The 21,954-nt window shown below is 44.7% G+C and overlaps 1 protein-coding gene across 5 annotated transcripts in view; it reads left to right on the top strand.

The window, feature by feature from the left end:
* Window positions 1-2,593: 2,593 nt before the first annotated feature.
* Window positions 2,594-21,954, top strand: part of Apba1 (amyloid beta precursor protein binding family A member 1) — a 204,900-nt gene continuing 185,539 nt past the window's right edge. For 2 of the 5 annotated variants that reach the window (XM_040746300.1, XM_040746291.1), the window contains exon 1: window positions 2,596-2,798. The gene's annotated coding sequence lies outside the window, so the exon portion shown is untranslated. Of the gene's footprint in view, window positions 2,822-21,954 lie in introns of all 5 variants that reach the window. The other 3 variants (XM_040746304.1, XM_040746292.1, XM_040746299.1) reach the window with 3 other exon arrangements.

Here is a 21,954-nt window from a genome sequence, read left to right as displayed (position 1 = left end):
CTACAAATGTGGTTTGGAGCTTCCTGCTAGATAAGGCACAAATACACCATCCAGAAGGACCAACGACATCTATGTTCCCGTTGAAAGGAAGATTTCCCTATACAAACACTGACAAATAGCTGCCATTATAGTGATGCTAGCAAAGTGCTTTTACACATTTGCTTTAACTACACCAAACCCCTGTGATCTAAGATTGAGGGGAAAAAATCAGTAAAGCAACAATGTTTCTGTTACTCAGAGTTTGGTGGGAATATCACACAACACACAGGAAGAAAAAAAAAATGAGCTGGCAAGCCAAATGGTAGCAAGTTGATACACCTGCATTACTTGCTTTTCTTGAAATTGCTATGACAAAAAGCCAGGCAACAGCAACTGAAGGAAGGAAGCCTCCATCAAGGTGGAGCAAGCCTGGAGGCCTGCATACTGCGGTGGCTGGTCACAGTGACTCCATTGCGAGGAGGGGGAGTGAGAAGCTCGGGGCTGGGCTCCACGCAGCTTCTCCTTAAACCCATCCGGTCCAGAGTCAGTCTGTGTAAAGGTGCCGCCCACAGTTAGGGTGGGCCTTCCCGCTCTGTCAAATCAACCTAGAAATTTCATCAGAAGGGATCTCTAAAGCGACTCGCGAGCTGTCAGGATGATGAAGATTTAACTACCACAGCATCAACGTGCGCCTCTCACCAAGGACCTGTACTCTCCTAATTAACCTAAAACTTAATCAGATAAGCACCGTAAACCTACACTAAGGAAACAGAAGTAATGACAGAAATGTACTCTGAAATCGCCCCCTGCCCAAGGAGTACAAATGAGAGCAAAAGCAAAAACTAACAGAGCTGCCAGCTAGAAGATACACCTAACCCAGAAAGCGTTCACCAAGCAGGCAGGGCAAGGGATTCCGGATTCGTCCTGACTCGGTTTTCCTGCCCTAGACTCTGAGCCTCTGAGCTGCTCTCTCCCTCTCTCCATGGAGCTGCCTCACACACCTTTCAAGGACACAAATGATCCAGCTTGTGCTTGCTGGATAAATCCCAACTCTCAACACCCCCTAGTCCCCTCTTTTACTGCAAGAAGTAAAAGCTGTGACTACCGCTTGCCTGAGGCCCCCTGTGCTTCAGGCCCACCGGAGGGGTCCTCGCACTTTTCCTCAGGCAGTTGACTGGGAAAGCCTTTTCCTCAGGCAGCCCAGTCAACATCAGATCCCCCCCCCCCGCCCCTGCCCTGCACCTTCGCAGTTGGAAAGTTCACAGTTGCTCTGGATTGTGTAACATTTTCCCCAGGATGCTATGAGTTCTGGAGGGAAAAAGGACACCATCTGGCTTTCACCGGTGAGAGTATCTCTACTGACAAAATGAATAGGTAATGAATGTTACAGGACAAGCAACAATGGCACATACTTCTTGTATGTTTTATTATATTTAGGGGACAGGAGAAGCTATATATAGTCTTCTTTGTCAAAGCAAAGAAATTCATTATGAAGTAGAATGCAAAATTCATATGAATTTTAAAGCTTCAGGCTACACCCGCAGATATTTCTGGAAGCTCTGTGCTCAATACGGAAACACCATGCAACGATATGCTCATCTCTCCTGGGGTCGGATAAGCAAGGCTTTTTATTTTCATTTCGCTAGACGAGAATAAGTGTACGAAGAGAGACGGGAAAAGTAAAAGGTTTCGGGGAAATATGATTCAATTTTTAAATTGAGAACTCTGTCCGGAACAAGGGAACGATGTAGCTACCACACCATCTATTACGCGTGGAGTTAGCGCCAGAACCCACCCTCCGGGGGCTAGTCCAGCTTTTCATTAAGACACAGCACCTGCCACCTGGTCCCTGATGCAAACGGTCCCCACCCTCCTGAGATCCCAGTCATATTTCGAGCGGATCGCGCGTGCCGGGCTGGAAGACTCTTTGAAGCTCCTAGCAACCGGCATGGAGAAGCCAAGTGGACCATTTCCTGACCCCGCCTTCCAGACGCTTTCAGGGTGGAGTGGGACTGGGCAGCGCCCCCGGTGGGCGACCAGGTGGACAGCTTGTTCCGCTCGAGTCCACGCGGGCGCCCCCTAGCGGCCACATGCGGAGTGCGGAGCCGCGTTGCCAGCCTTTTCGGAGGCGCCGCGGGGGTTTCAGACTCTGGAAGCGGGAAAGCCCGGTGTCACTAACAAGAGGACACGCGCTGCCGTCCAGGCGACTGCTCCGCTCCATGTCCTAAGCGTGGCCAGATCCCATATGCAGACATCGGGCCCGGGATGAGCGTTAGGGACCTGGGGCTGGGAACGATGGAGGTCCCCGTGGGTCCCCGCGGGAGGTAGCCACGTAGTCCACTCCAGGATCCCGGCCACGAAAGGGAGGGACTCGCGCTCTGAATGCAGGCGCGGCCACGGTGAGGGGCGCGGACACTTCGCACGCTCACGCGCGCCGGAGCGGGACTCCTGCGCCGACGCGTCGGGACCGCGCCGCGCGAGCACGCGGGTGGGCGTGGGAGGCAGGGGCGCTGCTGCTGCACGCGGCGTGCGCGCGCTCCCCCCGCCGTCAGTCGCAGCCGCCCGGCCCCGGCGCGCGTCACGAGGGCGAGCGGGCGGCGAGCAGGGGGTGGGGCCGCGGCCGGAGGGGCCCGAGCGGCTGCCGAGCTAGAGCCGGAGCGAGCGGGGCGCGGGCGGCTGCGGTCCCGGTGGCGGCGGGGGAAGATGGTGGCGCTGGAGGCGGGAGCGGCTGGAGAGCAGCTTTATTCCCAGGCTTGGCACGGTTGCTGTCACTAGCGCCGCCTGCTCCCGCGGGCCCGCGGACCCAGCTGTCAGGCAAGGTACCATCGCCAGGGCGGGCTGGGTGAGTGCGGGGAGCCCGATGCTCCGGACGGAGCCTGGTTGCTCTGGAAAGGGCGATCCTGGAAGCGAGGAGTGCTGCGTGGAACAATAGTGAGGATGAACAGGGATTGCGGGCGACATCCAGGGGGCAATGCCTGGAACCAGCGAGGCGGGGGAAGGGTGTGTACCAAAGAGATACCAGGAGTCCTGTGCGTGCTGAGATACCCGGCTTTGAGAAGAGCGGGCCTGATGACAGTCATGGCAGAGCGTGTGTGTGTGTGTGTGTGTGTGTGTGTGTGTGTGTGTGTGTGTGTGTGTGTATGTGTCTGTGTGTGTGTGTCTGTGTGTTGGCAGTGGGGATGGAGGTGGAGGATCCGAGGTGTAGGGGATGACATTTCCAGGAATCCCCGCTAGGATCCCTCCTCTCTGGCTGACTGATGATGGAAACCGTGAGGTGGGCAGGATGCACTTAGTGTGTGAAGTGTGGAGAGAAGCAGTAGGCTAAGGCCGGGTTTGTAAAATCCAGTGTAAGAGTGAGTAGTGTGCAATTGGATCCACGCTCCCCAAACTGCGCCCCACATCCAGCGATCCTGACTTGCTGCCACCAGCTAACACTGTTGGACACTGTCGGTTATTTCTACCGTGCAAGTCTGAGTACATACAGTTTCTGTTCTGTTTCTGGTCTTGGGTGGCTGCGTGTAGGGATTCTCGCTTCCCTTTTCCCTGACCTCATAATACGGGCATGTGGAAGTGAGCGGTTTGCTTTGAGGCACATGGCAGGAAAACAGGATAATGGTCACCTTTGGAGACTGCTGGTGTCCCTGGTTCTGAAGGGAGCTTTCCTGACACTTTCCAGCCCCTCCTCCGTCGGATCCCTGACTGCCTGACTCTGCAATTTCTATTGTTTATCTCTTGTCTAGCCCAAAGAGAAGGGTGTTTAATGGTCACCTTCCTCTCCCTTGCCCACAACTTTTATCACCAAGTCTTCCACATTGACATACTGAAGCCCTTTTGGCTGAAAGATGGGTAGTCTTTGTGTTGCTTCTTTTAGAATAAACTCTGGAGGTGTTTAAGGGGGTTGGGGCTTTAAAAATAAAAGAAAGAGATTGGGAGGGAGATAAAAACGAGGAAAAAGCCCATACCGAGACATGGTTTACGTTCTCCTGGGTGTTTTTCCTTGGGAAACGGGATACTTAATTTCTGCTATCCACTCTCCCGGCTTTCACAATGGTTAGAAGGTCCATTTAGGAACTGAAATCTCCTGAGACCCATGGTGATAAGATCTCGGGTCAGCAGAGTCCCGGCTTTCCTTCCCAGTGCAGCATTCGGAGGAAATTTGGCAAATGTCCGGCTCTCCGGTGATGTCTAGGAACCAGGACACCAAAAAGCACCCAGAGTCTATAGATGCTTAAATTCCTCTGCGCAATAAAGGTAGGGTTGGGGGAGAGAGAGGAATCGAGATGGCATATTCATGTGTGTCCACCGCAGCCTGGTTCCCTGGAGTCTGTATTTCTCCAGCAGTATCCATAGGAGGGAATGCACCTTTATGCTAATAGCTCAGTACTTTATTGAAATCGTATGAGTGGATTAACCTTCTTGGGACACATTTTAGTCATAATACCTCAGTCTATTGAATTTTTGTCAGAACCCAAATGGGCTGCCCTGGGCCTCTTTGAAAAACCTGTCATAATCAAATCTGTACAAATAAACGTACAACACATAGAGACCAAAGATTTACCTCTTTTTCTTAAATTTTTAAAAATTTTGTTCTTTGGGCAAAGATTGCATTATTACATTGGTGTACTGAAAATAATAAAACGAAGGCCATCCACATATGATTTTTCCTTCTCGTTTATCGTTTTAAAAAATTGATGATGATATATGGGCCAGGTGCCCTGGAAGCTGTCAATATAAAATAAATTGCCCCATGTCCTTCAAGTCAAGCCTTCTAAAATTTTAATGTGAGGTTGTTGGATCTCACCCAAGATTTAAATGAGGATTTATAAAAATGAATTTTGAATCTTAGTATTTTATTCTCTTATTGCTCCAGTCATATCTCTTTCTGATGGATGTAAAAGTCATTTAAGAGGTTTTGGTTTCTTTATAGTAAAAAAAAAGTTATCTTTGTATTTGCAAGAAAAACCATATATGTAAATTTCTTATAATAAAGCTAAAAAATATTAGAACTTACCAAAGTAAATAATAACCTGGTTAGAGAAAGAATTGCAGGCTAGCACAATGGATGACTTGAGAATTTCTGATTTCCCTTCTCATGTAAATGAGATATTTTTCAAACGCCATGCCCTGCTTTTCTAACGTTTGGCCTGGAGAGGTTAAAGGTGCAGCTTGGATCTGTAATTCAGGCTGGTAAATGGCCATACCTTGCCCTGCAGGCTGCAGCCAGCCAGCCATTTGTTTTACGTGGATGCCCTTTCTTGCCTTAAAGTAGCTTGGATGTTTTATCTCTTCCATTATTATGAGCTTCCTTTTAAAAGTTTGGTTTTTATTTTTCAGAAGACTTGGAAGTAAAAGACATTTGAAAATTGACCTGTGGGGCCAAAAGGAATAAACCATGGTACCACGGGGAAACTGGGCTTTGTATGCCACAAGGAAGAAGAATTCGAGACGATGGCAAGTGGTGCCAGCAGACTTGTCTTTTAATAAGTTGGGTGGTGAAGGAGAGGGCGACACATCACAGGAACGGCACAGCAGAGGGAAGGAAGCCTACTTCATGAGCCTGGGCTGTAAATCAGTTCAGAGAAAGGGCATGTAAGAGGGAGGGTACACAGATAAAACCCTCCAAGTGGAGGGCCACAGCAGGTGGGAGCTCCCGAGATGGAAACAGGGAACCCAGAGGGAAAAAAAAGGAAGGGCAGGTTGAGGCTGGGAGTAGACCGGCAAAGGCTGCTGGCTTTGTGGAAAACTGGCATGAGTGAATGAGTGAATGGCCGTGGCTTCCAGCAAGGAAGATTTCCCTCTGTGTTTGGGTTTGTAGAGGAAGCAACAAGCTGCCCACAATTAGGCCCTAGTAACTACTTAATTTTTGTAATAGTGAGCATTCAGTATTGCTAAATTCAGTGGGGTTTCTGTCCCTTATTCTCCATAGAAAAAATATTTACTTTTAAAATTGCCTGAATTGTCTGAAACTTTATTCAAAAGCTTTACTATGAGAACTTCTTCTTGAGGACCTTTGAGTTAAATAAATAAGATTTATAATAGTGGAGAAAAGCAAAGCTTTCTTTTTAAAGATAAGTTTTTCTTATCTATTACAGCAAAATATGGCTTTCACAGTGAAGTGTAAAGTTGGGTTTTCAAAACTCAAACATAGCACCTTAGCTAACACCACACCCATTGTAAGTATTCGATAGATTTTTGTCACATGAATTCATGAATAAATTAGCTTTAGTGAGTTAAATATAGTTTCTGAGATCTGAAACTTCAGAATTTACTTATACAGTGGGTATCCAATGATTTGAGTTCTGTGACCCGTATGAAGTTATGGTGATATAAACCTGTTTATGTATTCATAGCTGCTACGTACACCTATCATGAAAAGCAAGGACACTGTTTTCTACCAAATACAATGCTAGCTTGAGACCCTGGAGTGTGACGATTCCAGATGAGATTGTACCGCTTTATCTGTCGCTAATAGAATGTGCTTGTATTTTTAACAACTATTAATCAAACACCCTCTCTGGGTCAGGCTAGCTGAAAAGACAGAGGTTGGAGTGGGAAGAGTCTCTAGCACCACAGAGGAGACTACATGAAATATATAGCTGACACTGTATGTTACCTATGAATAAGAACAAAATGGTGGGAAGGGGATCAAGGAGGCAGCTCCGTGGTTTAAGTGCTTACTGTGCAAGTATGAGGGCCAAGGTTTGGATTCCGGGAACCCACACTAGTGTCAGGTCGGTGTGGTGGCCTAACTGTAATCCCAGCTTCAGAAGACAGATGGGATTCCCCAAATCATGCAGAAAGAGGAGCCACATCAGCAACCTCTGGGTTTGATTAAGAGACCTTGCCTCAAAATAACAAGGTAGAAAAGCAATTGAGGACAACTCCAACATCAATCTAAGGCCTCCTCCTGCATGCATATGCAAGCATGCATACATATGCATACATATAAAATACACAAACACATGGAAAGAAGGAAAAAGGGGGGAAAGAGAGTAAAACAGGAAGACAATACAGCATGAAAATGTAGGGGGTGATGTCATACAGGACAGCAGGAACAGGCTGTAGACAGACAGAGTTTAAAACTCAGAGGGACTGAACGATATAAATGTTTGAGAGCAGGGCTGGAGGTGGGAACATGCTTTGCAAGATCAAGGGTCAGCAGGGACGCACATTTGGGTTCTGGGTTTATCTGAGACATACGGTGTCCACCTGATTGAAGGAACAGCCACTTAGAGAAGCATATCCTTTGCCTTTCAGTGTTCAATCTGTCACCCACAAGGCTCAGTCACCACGTCCCAAACTGGACTGACCTGAGAGGCAATACTGGGTTTCTGAAACTGTACATGTTCTCAGCCAAACATGTTAAAACTAGAAAACATGAAGAGGGATTGTGGGTATTGATGAGACACTAGTCTGCCAGAAGCAGCCCCTTTAATGTGGTATTCTCATCATTTCTTTCACATTTCAAGTCCCATTTGCAAGTGTGAGGTCCTCCAGGCTAGACCCCACAACATGCAGGACAACCCTTTGCATCAATAGGAGATCATTAAGTACTCACTCTCAGTCATTAAATAATGATCCCAGTGATTTTTCACAACCCAGGTAGAAGGGATGAGGGTATGTCTCTTTTAGTTTGCTTTCTGCAGACAACTAGCTGTTTTCCAAAGCAGGAGAGCAAATCACCATATGTTAGTGAGGTCATTTATGTATTTAGACCCTGGAACACAGATTTGAGTCTTGCTGGAAGACAAGTCCAAGAAATACAAATTGAGAGTAAAGAACACAAGACAAAGAGAAGAAACAAGCCAGTAAGAGGTGAATTAATGAACAGGTTACTGCTTTGAGTAGCTGATCTATAAACCACAACTTAGAATTATACAGCAGAGGATGGGGGACCAGTGATATTCCCCCACCATTTACCCTGCAGAGGACATTTCAGGCTACTGGTATAAGCCTGAGCACTTTGAGAAGCACCGAGGAAAGCCTTGAGGCAGAGAAGCAGACCGGATGAACTGACTGGAATGCAAAGCAGTGTATGGGTCACAGTCAGTCAAAGTTTAGACAAACTAAGAAGTGGCCCGAGGAAGCCCCGAGCCTCTGTTCCATATGGCACACAGACACCATAAGTAATTTTGTTTGACAGATTAAGAATTAGTTTGACAGTAATTATTGGTACTTTAACATAGAGATTTAAATTACTGTAACAGCTGCCCATATTCCATTCACTCATAAGCCGGTCATTGACAACTCTCAGTATTGGAGATACTCATCGTTCTCAATTCTCATGAGTAAAATACTCTTGATTATTATGTGGCCCCAAGTTTTCCAAAACAGAAGATTTTGACAAAGGTCTCTTGGCCATTTGAATATGTATATTCTAGTAATAAATACAAATAATGAAATGTCTACTTGTGTCTAAAGTGTTAATTTACCTGCATATATATACAACTGTAAATGCAAAACTAATAATTTGGAAAGGGAATATCTACTCTCAAACAATTTGAAATCATTTACTTTCATAAGCCTTTAACTTCTGTGCTTCAAATTTTGTCAACTTGACACAAACTAGTGTCACCTGGGAAGAGGGAACCATCTGATTGGCCTGTGGGCATGTCTATGTGGCATGTTGTCCATTAATGATTGATTAGGGAGGGTCCAGCTTACTGCGGGCAGTTTCTCTCCTAGGCAGGTGCCTGGGTAGTATAAGAAATCAGGTTGAGCAAGTCATGGAGAGCAAGCCAGTAAATAGTGTTCCTTCATGGCCTCTGCTTCAGTTCCTGCCTCCAGGGACCTACCTTGACTTGCTTTGGTGACAGACTGTCGCATGGATGAGTAAGCCACATAAAGCCTTTCCTCTCACAAGTAGGTTGGGTCACTGTTTTATCCACAGTAGCAGAAACAAACTAGGAAGTCTGAGCTTGCCATCAGGAGACCACTTTGTGTCTATCCATTTCCTTCCTTCTTGGGATATAATGGCACTGCTTGAGTTTCTTTAAGGTCAGCCACTGTGAACTCAGTGCTCAACTCCAGAACACAAGAGCATCTCTTTCTTCTTCCTCCAGGAGTATCATGATGTCCCAATCCACATTTCCCTATGGCTGTATACAGATATCCAGTAGAGGGAATTATACAGCCCCTCTCAGGAATATCTACTTAAATCCCCATTAAATCTTGATTTCCTTTCCTTTTGGATACAGTTGTTTATGGTATTTCAATTGCATGGCCTTCAATAGAGAACCCTGTATTGTATTGACTGGGGTTGTTTCGGGCTGTCTTCTGGTAGTTGTCAGCCAGCTCCAGACCGCTGTTGCTTTTCATGCAGCCTGCAGTCTTACAACTTATCTGTTGTTGACATGGTCTCTCCCTTTAAATTCAGCTGCCATCACCTTGCATTAATGACTTGCTTGCTTATCAATGCCTGTGGTCTCCCTGGTAATAGGCTTTTGGGTTTCTGACAATCAGTAGAAAGTAATTAAGAGAATGCACTACAAAGGGGGGGGGCATAGTAGGCACTCAAACATAAAGTGGATTTTTTTCTTTCCTTAAATGTATTTTTCTTTTAATGGCAGTTTCATTTTATTTTTCTGTCTGTGAAGGGGCAAGGTACTATTGTGGCAAAGCTAACTCTGTCTGCCCCGTTTCTCCAGAAGTTTCCTCTTCTGTTCCATGGTGTACTCATTAGTGTAGAATCAGCGTGACAAATGGCACTGCTTTGCTTCATAAAGAAGCCAATTGTTCATCCTAAATGGGAGCCACTGCAGTCAAGTCTTCCAACTTTTCTATTTGACGAGTTAGGATTATTACACTAGACTTGACTGCAGTGGCTCCCATTTGGTTGTAATGGATTCTTACAAATGAATGTGTGTTAACACACATATACACTGCTAAAACATATATATGCCACAGTGACTGTCTTCTGTTATGTGTGATGAACACTGTTTTCTGCTCTATTTTTTCTTGTTTGCCAACACACTAAACTGATTTCAGCACTAATGGGTCCTGACACACAGTGTAAAACACACTGCCCATTATATGAAACTAGCCAGAAGAGTACTTATTTTCCTTATTTTCCTATAATATGAAATAATTCCATGTCTGAAGGGTTTTTTTCATTTGTTTCAAATCATTAACATATTTGGGTGTTCGGTGGTATGGGTATAGATGTTACAACACTCAGAAAGGGAAACTTCGTTTTTGAGTATATCCTTTATTTCCCCAAGAAGAAATTATACAAAGTATTGAAAAGTATACAAAATGGAATGAGGAGAGTGTGGGGTACACTCCTCTCTCCTCGTTGCTCTTTCCAGACCCTCTCCTTGTGAGCCCCTCCCGAGGCTTGCTTCCCTGCAGTGCGGGGATGTTCAGTCCAGATGCTTAATTCTAATTTTAGTTTGCTGTATTCTTTCTAGTTGTGGAAATAGTTTTTATATTCACTTTTCTTCCAAAAGACCTGCAAATACAAGAATCTTTTTACTGAAGCTGACACCTGGGGATGTTTTGTACTGAAGGAGTCAGAAGTTAGTCCATAGATGGTTTCCATAGTGACAAGCTGAATAAAGGCCTAACTGAACCTCTGTGTGTTGCTGAGGATTGAACCTGGAGCTTCATGTGTGCAAAGCAAGCATCCTACCAGTGAACTGCATTTTCTGCTCAAGGCTGCATTCAAGTATGATTGCATAATTTATGGCTGTCTAGTTGTATAATGGACATACACATCAAGTCCTTCTCTACAACCTCAGTGTGTTCCAGTGAAATGACTACAAATTAACAAGAAGGACTGCCAGGTATTATGGTATTACGCACCATCCACATGCCTAACTCAAGTTTGCTTCCTAATGATTTAATGACTTCAAAACTGCATCAGCAGAAAAATTTTAGCTGAGATGAAACTTTGAGACCCACAGTGGTTTCCTCAGAAACCAAAGGCCAAGGCAAAGGGAGCTTTCCTGAGCGTCATGCGTAGGAAGGCTAGATTGCTCCTGGTCCCCAAGCCTCTTCTGTCTTTCTGTGTTCACATCAGCTTCTCACCTTATCTGCTCATCCCTTACCGTGTGTGTGTGCGCGCGCGTGCGCGCACGTGCGTGTGTGTGTGTGTGTGTGAGAGAGAGGATGTGTATGTGAGTATGTGAGTGTGATAATATATGAGTGTGTGCGAAAGAGTGTATGTATAAGTGTGTGTGAGAATATGTTAATATGTATGAGTTTGTAAGTGTGTGAGAGAGTTGTGTGTGTGAAAGAGTGTGTATGAGTGTGTAGTGAGAGAGTGTGAGGATGACAATGTGTGTGAATGTGTATAAGTGTGTGAGTGTGGTAATATGTGTGAATGTGTATAAGTGTGAGAGTGTGTGTGTGTGTGTGTGTGTGTGTATTATATGGACACCTCTCTGGTCTGGAGACTATGGACTGGATAAGACTCAAGACAAGCCAGAATATGGTGCCAGCATAAGCTACCAGCAATGAACAGGGCTACATCTTAGCTTTCCCAGCTTCCAAAGAGCAGTAATGAAACATGGCCTTCCCACTGCTTCTTACACTGCCACTGGGAAAGCTAAGTGAGACCCAGAAGGCTTAGTAAGGCAGACACACCTCTTCCCTCATAATGACGCTAAGCAAAAATGACTCCTAGTCCTTAGCATGGCTTCCTCCACACTTTTCTGTCAAGAACCAGGGAGTAAATAGGTTCTGTGTGCGACACAGTCTCTGTCACATTTTCTCAGCTCTGCTACTGTAGCACAGAACCAGCCCATGACTCTGTGAAGGCCGGAGAACAGAGCTGTGTTCTGACAAGTGTATTCAAGACTGCTGGAATTTCACGAGATTTTCACATGTCAGAAAACCTTAACTGCTCTTAGTTTTTTTTTTTTCCGCTGTCTGAAAACATAGACCTGTTTCAGTTCTTAAGCGGTACAGTGCCAGGCATTTGGGTAGGTTTGTCACATGGACTGTTCATGATCTGGGTTTTCATAGACCTTTGCTTCACATTAGCATCCGCTAGGTATGGTCCCGCCCCCTCTGTACACACAGCGCACCTGTGCACACACTTCTCGTCCAGTAAATATTCATACATTAAATGCCAGGAAAAGAACCTTCTTTGTCTCTGCGTCCTGTCTATCTCTCTATGAAAGAAATTCTTCCTTGTTTCTAACAAAATGTTGGGAGTGACAGAGTTAACATTTTGTGATTAAATTTAGGGGCTCTGAGATTCCTGCCTTAAAGTTTTACCCCCTCTGTGATCTACCATAAAAGGAAAAGAATGTCAGGGAAGACAGAAGGGAAAACAAACAGACAGAACAAAACAAAGCCAGCATTTCGACAGGAACGGGGCTTGTTGGAGAGCCACTGCAGTGGCTAACGCCTTGCTTTCATCCCTGGGCTTTCTGTCACTTGGGCAGCCCCTGCCGTACTTCTGGCTTTCACTGGTTAGCTGTTCTGCTTTTGACTGTGATTTCCTCAAAATTGGACAAAGGACCAGAATTCCACACTCGATAAACATCAAGAGAACCTAACAATGTGTCGAGGAACCACACACATTTTCTCTCTGGAGAGCAAAGGCTTGACCATAGTTCCTGTCTCACTTAAGAATAATCCTGCTGCACGCCTTTAATCACAGCACTCGGGAGGCAGAGACAGGCGGATCTCTGTGAGTTTGAGACCAGCCTGGTCTACAAGAGCTAGTTCCAGGACAGGCTCCAAAGCTACAGAGAAACCCTATATCAAACCCCCCTTCCCCCAAAAAAGAATAATCTCAACTTCAAGCTTGGAAATTGGATTATTAGGAAGTATATAAAATTTAACTCATCTTCTCAAAATGGGGCATGCAAACACTGGATGGTAAAGGTGTAGTTGCATGTGTTTCCTGTATCTTGTTTTAAAAAGATCCTCCCAACTTATGGTGACGCTATGTCTGATAAACCTACTATAAATCGAAAATAAGCAGAAGTGCACTCAATACCCCTAACCTACTGAACACCCTGGCCTAGTAACAGACCTCGTCGTAGAGCATCTGCTGCTTGCCCTTGTAATCTTGTCTGGTTGGGAGCTTCAGCTCCAAGCCACTCCTGAGAATATGCCATCCACGTGTCAGCCCCAGAAAAGATCCATGTTCACAATTTGAAAAATGTGCTTTCTATCAAATGAATATAAATTTGTATCATCACAAAGAGACCAATCATAAATCTAGCTATTGTAACTTACAGACCATCTGTATATAACTCAATGATAAGGCACTTTGTGTGTGCATGCCTGTGTGTGCGCATGCGTGTGTGTGTGTGTGTGTGTGTGTGTGTGTGTGTTACATGCATATATTTAAAGGGTTGGAAGAAAGGACTATACTAGATGAGTTCAAAATCATTAATAGTATAAGTTCCTCATTAAAATTTGTTAAAGGAATAGAACAATGAAGTCAGTTTTCAAGTAGGTACTTCATCTTAGCCTGCCAAAACACTAATTTGCTGTAACTTGGAAAAATGCATGGTATGTGTAAAATAAATTGTGAAGTGTGCTTTTGACTTGGCATGCATTGTGATTGCTATGGCAGATAATGTCTCGTCTTACAGACAGAATGTTAAGCAAGTGTTAAAAGTGTGTGTTCCTTGTAAGTGATGTGAGATCTCTAAAGCCTGCTTGGGGAAGAGCGGGGACGAAAGGCTCAGGATTCTACTCCTATTATGTCTAAGCTGTTCCACGTGAGACACAACACAGTGCCTACCAGCTGTGCAAAGACTGTTTGCAAAATTACTCTTAGTGAATGAATGCAGAGGGGCGGGTCCTAGGGGAGGGCAGGCTTAGAAATGACTGGGTGGTGGTGGGTAGCTAATTACCCATCTGTCGCCAGTATCTCATGTGGAAAGAGGCTCTCCTTGTAGAAATGGAGAATCTGCTTATGAAGGGGAGTGATTTGGGCTTCATTTACTGTGTTATCTGTGCATTGTACTCACCAAGCAAGACTTCCCTTCCTTACCACGCCCCTCTCTCCCCCCTCCCACTTGCAAAATGACAGTAGGCTTATTTAGATCTCACTGTTTACTTTGATGGGTCTCTTTTATGCTGAAGGCTTCTAGCCCATGTCTGACTGTCACTGGTTATCCATTCTCAGGGCCACGACACTAAAGCTTCCCAGAAGATCTATAGTGTCTGCTGAGGATGGAGTATTACTGGTCAGACTCTATTTTGGTGTGCCTCTGGGCTGCTTTACTCAGGAACTGGTGCAGTCAGGGAAACTGGGAACGGAAGAGGAAGGAGGCAGGCCAGGGTGTGATCTCAAAGCACGTTGTAGGGTGACCACTCCACTTTAGCATCTAGTTTCTAAGCCAGGGAGGTTTCTGGTTCCTATTCCATGCCCGTCAGACATTGGTAAAAGGTTCCAGTCTGTCATGAGAAAGAACTCTGCACACTGCTGCTTGAGGTGACAAGTGTGTGGCAGAGCCCCCACAGACCCTACTGAACTTGTTTCCAGAATTCCCTTCATGCCATTCTTTGATAGGTTTGTAGCAACGGATTCTACAGGCTCACTATTCCAAAGTAATGTGTTAAAATCCCAGGTATGTAAATTTTCTCTCGTATTCTCTTGATAGACTTATATCTGACCTACATCTTATACTCATTAAAGTGAGTTCTTGAGAGGAAAAAAGTAAATGAATTTGGTCTATTTTCCATCTTCAACCAGCACCACCGAAAACAAAAGTGAAAGGGGGACTTTACAACTCTAGTGGAAAACTAGGTTGCTTGCATGCTTAAAATTTTATATTCCTGGGAATAGAGAGATGGCTCCATGGGATAAGAACTCTTCTTGATCTTTCAGATGACCCATGTTTGTTTACCAGTACCCATGTAGGGCAGCTCACAACTGTAATTTCAGCTACAGGAGGTCTGATGCCCTCTTCTGGCCTCCTTGGGTAGCTGCACTCATGCATTTAACCCATACACAGGCACACACCTACACTTAATGAAACATACATTTAAAATTTTTTTGTAAAAAATATATTCATGTCATTTCATGAAAAGGGGTCCAGTAATTGTTAATTAGCTAGTCTAAGCATTACATAAAAGACCACTGTATTTATCAAAACAAATAACTATAATAAGCTGTTGTGATCATTAGATGGGTAGTGGGAACCAGGGATATGGTAATATCTTAGCAATAGACAAGTCTCTTTCTGTCTTAGCCAGGCCTGGAGTTAGCTGGAACTCTACCTCCCAAGGTATCGTACCACAGTTCATCTGGAAATGAATCATAATCTGGAAATTAGTCACTTTGGAAGGATCAGAAGAGGTCTTAGAGACACTGTCCTCCATCCAGAACAGGGCAACTGGCTGATGGATTGCTGGGGTGCAAAAGGCAGCGTCTCAGCTCCTCTCTGCCTCTGTACCACTTCCTACTGTTGACTTCTCTTTGTTAGAATGAAGACTTGGGGAAGTCCCTTGGGTTTCTCAGTTCTACTTAAGTGGCAAAAAGTCAAATCCAGCCTATCAATCATGAAATACAATCTAGTATAACAATAGAACTCAAAACTCCTATCTAATCTTAGTTAACTATTGTAGCATAGTTTAAATATAGAGAATAGAAATATCAGATGTCTACTTTGTTGAATTTTTTGCATATCTAAAACCTATATAATTAGCACTTAGATTATGACTTAGAACAGAGCCTCAGAAGCCACCTCAGGTCCTTTCTCCATCACTGTTACCCAACCCCAAAGATAGGCCCTATTCTGACCTCTGTCACCCAAGAGCAGTTTTCACATAAAGGGACTTGTTTCGTGCATTGCATCTTTGCCTGTCTTTGTTTAATATCACTTTAGACATCCAACTGTTGTGTGTATCAGCAGTTTTTTTCTCTTGGCTGTCTAGTCCGGGTATGACTATACTGTTTGCCCACTTTTCTCTTAAAGGACACTAATGTTGCTCCATTGTGAACATTCATGTACATTCATTTTGGTTCTTATACGTGTTGAATTTTGCAGGTGTATCTATCTTAAGAGACTTTGCTGAATAGCCTTCTGAGGCGGTTGTACCAGTCAGTTTACACCCCACCCCCACAGCAGTTCATTGTTCCATGTCTGCAGCAGCTCCTAGTACCCTACCGTGCACTCAGCACTGGAAAGGTCTGCTCCAGATGTACTAGTGTTCAACTTGTCACGATTTAAACCAGCGCTCCCAGCTTAGGCAGGCTGCTCCTGTGGGGCCCGCATTAAAACCAGAGGAAACACACACCCTGTTCCCTTGGCAGTAGAATGGCCTCTACTCCCAACATGGTCCCTACTCTGTCCCTGCCCAGATAGGTCTGACTGCCTTTGTTTTTCTGACAGCAAGAATCAGAAGCCAACTCTGTGTGGCCTGTGCCAACCTCAAGTTTGTCTTGAAAGCTTCTTTTCCTGATGTTTTAGTCTTCTGAGGATGCTGTAACAAAATACCCCAGACCGGGATGCTTAAACAGTCACTTATGTTCTCCCAGTCTGGTGGCTAGAAGTCAGAGTCTGCAGTTGGTGGGTCCGAATTCTCTGGCTTCCAGATGACCACCTTCTTGCTGTATCCTTATATGACCTTGCCTATCTGTACGTCCCTGGCAGCTCTTCCACACAAGTTTTGCCACCCTCATCCCTCCATTTGCCTTAGTTGTCTTTACCAGGTCATCTTCATCTATAACCATGTTAGGGGTTCTGGCTTGAGAGAAGGACCTTTGTGGGTTACACAGTTCAGTCCATTATACTTTGCTTTGTGTGTTTGTAGGTGGATCACTCTGCCAACTCTCCAATAACCCATGGAATAAGCAAAGAGAAATTCATTTTGTTACGTTCACATACAATCAGTCATAATTTAAATTACTACGTGAGAATATTTTATAAAAAGAAGTAAAACACATATACATAGAAAGATTGATGGATTTTGCACATAGATCAATGGAACCACTCCCCAAATCAAGATATGTAATAGAACATTGTTTACATCCTGTAAGAGTTTCTTTGGCTCCTTCCTAGTCTATATCTGTTTCCTCCTGCTTGGGGGTAAGCAGTAGCAGTACTGTGACTTACTGACCATTGCTGATGATTCTTAATATTCATATAAAGATAATCATTGTGCAAGTAGACTTTTCATCACTATAGCAAAATATCTGAGACAATCATCTTATAAAGAAAAACAAGGCTTATTTGGGCTCATGGTTTTGGAGGTTCTGACCATGTGGCAATGTGCTGTCCTGGCAGAAGTGGGTGTGGGAGCAAATGCTCACCTCAAGGCCAGGAAAAACAGAGAACAAGGAGGAACCTGGGTCCTAGAATTTGTTTTGAGAGTATGCTCCCCTAATTACCTGAAGACCTCCCATCTGGATTCCTATCTTAAACATTCCGTCCCTTCCCAAAACAAAGCCTTCAACTCCTGAGTCTTTGGGAGGGGGTTCAAGGTCAATCTACAGCAATCATATACACCAATAACACAGTACATCGTTTTTGACCTGTATGATTTTATGTAACATAATTTCTCTTCATTCCATCCATATTGCTGTATATATTAGTAGTTTGTTTATTCTCATTAATATATAGCAATCAGTTGTATAATCACACAACACTTTGTTTATCCACTCTCCTGCTGATAGACAGCTGGTCTCTCTCATTTGGAGCTAATATGAGTTAGCTACTATGAACAATCTTGCTATCTATCCTTACTCATATGAGTCTTGGGTATGTATTTAGGAGTTGAATTCCTTAGATATAGAAATAATCATATGTCTACTGGAAACATTTTACACCACTGGTTTTTTTTAAGTTTGTATTAGTACCTTTTGGGTTGACATAGTGTTGTGTGTGTGTGTGTGTGTGTGTGTGTGTGTGTCCACTCATGTGTGCTGCACTCACACTTGGGTTCATGTACATGAATGCTAAGCAAGTGTCCTACCTGCCACTAAGCTACAGTCCTTAGTCTTTATTCTATATACTTGGGTGGTTGTGTGTATATGTGCTCTGCTTTAGTACAACAACTTGTTGACTTAATTGTGAAGCAGAACTAACTGAATTTTACTTTGTTCTTTATGTATCAAAGGTAAATGAGGCCATATGCATGTACATTTGCTGCATATGAATAGGCTAGTATGCACATTTGAGAAATGATTTTTTGTCACACTCTGTTAAGCCAACAACCATCCACTAACAGGCATTTTGTTTGTTTTATCTGATTCAAAAAGGTTATTCATTCAGAATACTTTCATTAACACAGTTTTATGTGAAAGACAACAAGCCCGGGGATATTTCAATTTTGACATTTTAGATTTAAGCTTTGAGTTCTATTGTGACCAAAATATAACAGCTTCAGCCAGAATGTTCTGCGGGCTCTTTTGGAAAACATACCCAGTAAGAATGAAATAGCAGGTGTCTGTGTGCTGCTTGCAGTGGTCAACCCTGCTCAGAGCATATAACAAATACATCAACTCACTTGGTCCTCACAGCAGTTCTATAGGGTATGCTGCTGCCACAAACCTCTGGTGACAGATGGAGTCAGAGGATTTTAATGGAGGGAAGCACAGAGAGGTTAGGTGACTTGCCCAAGGTGGGAGTCAGTACACAACAGAGCCAGGATTCGCATGCAGCTCTAGAACGTGTGCACATATAACAAACTGTACTGCTTTTTAACTTAACCTCTTTAAACCTTTCCATGATGAATGGGGAGGAGGTCATGGGGAAGAACGCTTCTTTCTCATTTGGAGGCATTACTCAGCTTTAGACTGAAGCAGCTGAAGTCTTCATTTACTTTAGTAGAGTCTGTTAGTCGGATGTTTGAAGGATGCCATCCTGCTGTCCCTGTTTTCAACAATCACAACTGGACAACACTGCCCCTCCCGCTTGTACTCTAGGAGGTCACACCTGGAGATTCAGTTAGAGGAGGACATTATTCCTCCAGAACCTTGGAGACCCAGAAAAACCAACCTTTAAATGACAAGCACATTTACCCTTGGCTGTGTGTCACAAGGAGACATAACAGTGCCAGCATGTGACAGGGAGACCCATCCTGTGCCACCTGTCTGGGGAAGTGACTTGGTGTGGGTGTGGGGCTGCATCCAGACTTTGGGAAGGAAGAGGGTGTCTGTAGAGGACAGTGAGAGTCAGTTGGCTGCAGACTGAGCTCCAGGCCAGAGCTCCATGGACCCTAAGGATCCCCTTTAGTGTGCAAACAACAGAAAGTCATTTTAGCATTTCCAATAGACCTGATCAGATCTTGGACCTTTCCTGATCCTAGACTGGGAAGGGACTGGAAGAGAAAACACAGTTCTGATTTTACAGAGTGAAAAGTTCCTGGGATGAAGCACATTGGGTGCAGGAGGCCAGGGAATCGTGGGCAATGAGCTAGAAGAAGGACTCTCAACGTTCAGTCACTAAATAGGAGGTGAAATCATTAAAAGGTATTTAGTTGGGAGGGTAGGCAGGAAGTAAAGAATGTGTCAGGTGGGTATGAAGCCCTAGGAAAGAGTCTAAGATGGGCTCTTGGACATAAGATCTAAAACTCCAAGGGGCATTACGCACCAGTGGGTAAGCTAATTAAGCATCCACAGATTTAGAAATTAAACTCACGAGTGGCCCAGATATCTTGAGTTTTGGAAGATCAAATGCTCTCACAAGACAGCATGGAAGGACTGGAGAGATGGCTCAGTGGATATGAGCACTGGTCCTAGAGGACCCAGGTTTGATTCTCAGCACCCAAAGGATAGTTCTCAACCATCTGTGGTCCCAGTTCCAGATCCAATACCTTCTGGCCTTTGTGTGCACGGACACATATATACAAACAAAACACCTGTCCACATAAAATTTACAAAGCAGCATGGAATACATGTCTGTAATCCCATAAATGGAGAGGCAAGATGATCACACAAGGCCAGTCTGAGCTTCTTACTGAGAAGCAGAAAAAACAAACAACATACCAAAGCAAAAACCCAGCAGCAGGCTACCAGGAGGGAGGGTATCTGGACTTGCCCTGCTCAGAGGCACATGGTTCTGGGGGCAGGTGGACGGCCTTGAAGTCCTCAGACTGTAGAACTTTGTAATATCTGGGTGTTCTATGCCTGCAACATTGAAAACCTCCTCATGGTTGTGAACAGATAGGTTGAGAAGAGAAATGGCTGAGCAGATGTGGCTTACTGGTTTGTAAGTATTTGATGCTTTTATTGTTTATCTAGTTGGGTGGTGTGTGTAGACGCAGGTAAGCCTGTTTCCCGTGTAAGCCTGGACTGCATTAAAGTTTTCAGTCCCCCACCCCCATGCTGGTTTACTAGAAAAGTGACCTCAGGGCAGACCTTTCCATGCACAGGGCAGTTTATTCAAGTGTTCCCTACCACTTATACGTATCTGACCCAGTCTCTTGAAAAGTCCTATTCTCCAGCCTTTCCTCATCTCCCTTTTGATTTCTCCCAATCACCACTCCTGGTGAGAAGTGCCAAGGCCAGGAGTCCCTTGGCTAGCAACTGTGAGGAGCCAGGAGGAAGGGTTGAGCATGGTGCTCCCTTCCTGCAAGGTGACAAGCTGTCTGCACACTGTGAGCAGAGTACCTGAGGGCCTTGCAGTCTTGGCCTGTGAGCACTGACTCTACCAACCCCACGCTGGTCCCCCCAGCGCCAGGCACCGGAGCCCAGAAGTGCTCTGCACCTCGTTCAGAAAGGGCCACTCTTCACATGTCACTCTGCAGTGTGTGTTGGGTTTCCTGGGAAACAACCCTGAAGAATGGTTTCCCTTTTTGTGTGCCTGTGTCCTTACATTTCTATAACATATACTCTGGTGCTCTCTGGAAGCCATTTTCATTTTGTGAGGTATGTCTTTCTGCTTAATGACATGGGTGTTTTAAATTATGGCTTCTGTGACCTTGAGTTATAACCCAAGGGTGAACTTGAGGAGGACACAGTCAGAAGGGATTGGCTTTGGTTATTGTCTACCCTGACAGATGCCAGATGAAGACTGTGTATAATGTCTGGCATTTGGCTGGCTACTTCCTAGTTTTTAAAGCATTTACCATATCCAGATACTTTGCAAAATGCTGATAAACCTTTGGGGAGAGCCATGCGTCTTTATGGATGGATTTTAAGACTCATAATTTATCAAACTTCCTTTATCTGAGGGAGGCAAGAAATAATGTACGAACAGAGGAAATAATGTAATGACTTGTGGATGCTAGGGCTGGCTTCTTCTCGTGTACTTTATGAAGAAAAACATTAAGCCATGATAAACTGTCTATGATTGAACACTGCTTTCTGGAGGAAAAAAAAACACACACCCTATAATGACCATTAAAATGCCATGCTGTTAATGAAACCTCTGGCCTGAGCATCAGTTTTTTTTATTTGGTGACTGAAGTTCTGTGCCTCTGTTACTAAGGCACTGGATGATTCTAGAGGGGTCCAGATATTAATTAAGTAATGGTGCACTTTCTCTAGAGGCAGTGAAGAGAGGCTGCCTGCAGAATTGGCACATAGCAGTGAGCTGTGTTTCCTCCCCGTTACTGGCAATCTAGGAGAGTGTGAGCCCATCTGTGTCCCAGGACCTACTCAGGAAAGCACTGAGGAGCCTAAGGAAATAGCATCTGTCACAGATTCCTGGGTCCCTGGGTGTCTGGAGTCACTGTAGCCCATCCTCAGTCCTTTTCCTGCCATGATTTAAATGTTCCCTCCAGCACTCACACAGGAACTGTCTTCCTTATCAGCGGGAGGGGGCCTCTGTGGGAAAACTGGGTTTTTACCTATCTCCTGAGAGGTGCCCACGTTATAGGACTGGTGACATTACAAGGTAGGTAAAGGGACCCCAGCTGACACATGCTTGCACATTGTGCTGTGTCATGATGCAGTCAGACAATGAATGCCATTGCTCTTGGATGTCCCAGCTTCCAGAAGGACGTGTTAAATAAGCCACTGTCCTTTATACATGACCCTAACTGGGTATTTTATTGCGACAACAGAATATGAACTAAGATACCTCCCAGCTTTGGAACCAGATGCGACATAAAATG

Source organism: Mesocricetus auratus, unplaced genomic scaffold (genome assembly GCF_017639785.1).
Source record: "Mesocricetus auratus isolate SY011 unplaced genomic scaffold, BCM_Maur_2.0 Super-Scaffold_4256, whole genome shotgun sequence".
Classification (NCBI taxonomy): Eukaryota; Metazoa; Chordata; class Mammalia; order Rodentia; family Cricetidae; genus Mesocricetus; species Mesocricetus auratus.
Note: the sequence above shows the minus strand (reverse complement) of the source record. Positions and strands in the feature narration are given on the sequence as shown.